We start from the raw sequence: 2,751 nt of genomic DNA, 5'->3' as shown, positions 1-2,751 counted from the left end.
TCAATCATTCGGCCAGACAATACGCAAAGAGGAAGTCAGAGTAGATTCTTGGGGCCCAGTGGAATACGACCCTCTCGTGCTCGCACGAGGGGTATTACTTGACGACTCCGTGCACTTGCGGATCGCTCATCATTGTGCTGTTGGTGGTGATGGTGGAGTTGCTGGTGATGCTGGGGGCGTCAGTGGAGCTCTGGGTCTCATAATAAAGGGTGAGGTTACATCTCACTCTAGTAGCTATTGTAGTGTGTTGAGACGCGCTGACAACGCCCCTTGCATGTGACCCGCAAGTGCATGGGTTTGTTGAAGTAATAATCCCAAGTGAGTGGGGTATCACATCCACAGGCAGTAGGGAATAATAATACTTGAATTACTACTTAACCAAGTGAAAATGAACAATGATTGTGTTGATAAGATGTAGTGTAAAAAAGAATAAAAGAAATAAGAAAGAGAAACACAAATAAATGAAAGATAAGGCAATCGATATAAATGGGGTACTAGGATATTGTTCCTACTAGGACAATCATTTCAAGTGCAGAACCAACTCTTATGCTTCCTAATTAATGCATTAATGAGTCGTGGAAAACCTTCAATACACGGTATTAAATCTAAGGTCAACCGTGACTAACTCTATATGATGTCCAGGTGGAGAAATCGAACAATATCAGCACCTCACAATTGTCTAGAATTGGATGGAGTTCTAGGGATTCCAAGTGATAAACCCTCTTCCTAGATGTAGACCTAACCCTTTGATCCAGGTGAGAGGTCCCTAGTCATAATTAAGCCCTAGGTGCTAAACTCACTTCAACGCTTCACTTCGTTGCCTTTGCAACTAAGCCCCAGCGGAAGGGCATCCCTTGGTCAGTTCACTTTACTATGACCGCAAAGAACTCAAGGAAATGGAGGTAGGAAAAATCACGTTGAAGGGGAAACGAGACGCTCCGCTACCTCTCGGCTCACCCTCTCAACCCTCTCCAATCTAGCTTTGTCTAACTCTCGTGGTGTGTCACTCACTCACAAGGGTTACCAAGGTGAACTCTCAACCCTAGTGTCACTCTAAGGGAGCATTCAATCAATCAAACATTCAAGATTGGAACTCAATTAAAACATCAATTAAGGAAAGCATAATAAAATGTTTAATGAAACAAATACATCCTAGGGTTCACAAATCCAAGTACCCACTAGTGGGTTTAGCCTCCATGGAGCTAGTTACAATTAACAATGAAAACAAATATAAAAACAAGTAATCCATAGAAAACCCCCCTCGGTAGTCGTGTCAATGGTCTTGTAGAGTGGCCTCGTCCCCTCCAAAGGTCCCTTTGTCCGGCCAAGGGCACACCTCATAAATAGTGACCCTCATAGCTTTTTGAGAGCTACATGGGAGTGTGGAAAATTCCACACCCCACGTGGTACCGTATACGATCGATAAGTGTCTAAATGCACGTATTTCTATATATGTATTGCTCGCTTTCTAGCATGTATTTTATTATAATTAATGCCTCGTTATGCGCTTAATCGTATTATTTGCTTTGCAGTGGCACCCGAGACGCCATGGAGGACACGAAGATACAATTTGGGCGAAAAAGAGAAGAAAACCAGGTCGTGGTACTGTAGTATATTCCTTTGTAGCATTTGGGCGAAAAAGAGAAGAAAACCAGGTCGTGGTACTGTAGTAGTGGTACTGTAGTACCGGCACTGTAGCTTTCACTGTAGCACCTGGAGAGTTTTCATAGCAGAAATCGAATCATGGCATACGGCCTCAATGCTGCCCGGTATAGAGCCCGGGATAATCACTGTAGCATAGAGGAAGTTGATTGATTGAAGGCATACTGGCTCAATGAGGTGCTCATTGAGCCAGTATGGATACTATTGGGTGTGCATATGAGGAGTTTTCTTGCCCCGAACAGTGTCAATGAGGAGCTCAATGAGGTCCTCATTGAGCCAGTTTATCACCTCGGGATTGATGGATCTTGGCGTAAATAAGGAGGGTTATAAAGAGCATCTTGGGGAAAAGAAAGGGGGACTTTTTGGGAGGATTTCTGGGAGACATTTTTGAGGGTTCTTGGCAGCCACCACTTGGGAAGAAGGAGAAAACAAAGATATTATATTCTTGAGGAGATTTTGGCTTGAAGCTTGGGAAGATCAAGGGTTTGAACTTTAAGGGGAAGCTTCATCATCAAGGGAGGAGAAGCATTCGGCACCTTTTTGGGCTAGAAGAAGGCTCATTCGGCCGGCATTCTTCCTCATCTTCATCATTCGGACTAGGGAGTGCCATTTATGCATTTACTTTGCTTTTTGTTGTGTTTTGAGACATTTATTTGTGTGATGGTAGCATTAGAGCCCCAAGGCCACCGGATGTAGGTGAACCTTTGGGGGGTTCATCATGTATTTTGGATGCTTCACTTTTTATTTGGAATGCATTGGTGTGATTTGTGGTTTAGCCTCATGTTGCTTCATGCTTAGAACTATAATACGGAGAAATCCTTTAGTTCTTACTTGAGTTGTACACGAGACGTGACCCACCACGTGTACTAGATCACTTTTTGAGCTAAAAAGGGGAGATCCTGACCAACATGCCGAGAAATTGGATGTTGGTTGCCCTCCGAACCATGAGGATAAACTTAGGTTAAGTGCATCCTTGTTGCGCCGATCTCCATGTTCTTAACGCAATCGTGAGGAATTTGACTAAGAAGAAACCTTGTCATCATTTGTATGGGATTAGGGGTTTGACTACCGAGAAATAGGGGTTGAACT

This window comes from Dioscorea cayenensis, chromosome 4, assembly GCF_009730915.1.
Source record: "Dioscorea cayenensis subsp. rotundata cultivar TDr96_F1 chromosome 4, TDr96_F1_v2_PseudoChromosome.rev07_lg8_w22 25.fasta, whole genome shotgun sequence".
Classification (NCBI taxonomy): Eukaryota; Viridiplantae; Streptophyta; class Magnoliopsida; order Dioscoreales; family Dioscoreaceae; genus Dioscorea; species Dioscorea cayenensis.
Note: the sequence above shows the minus strand (reverse complement) of the source record.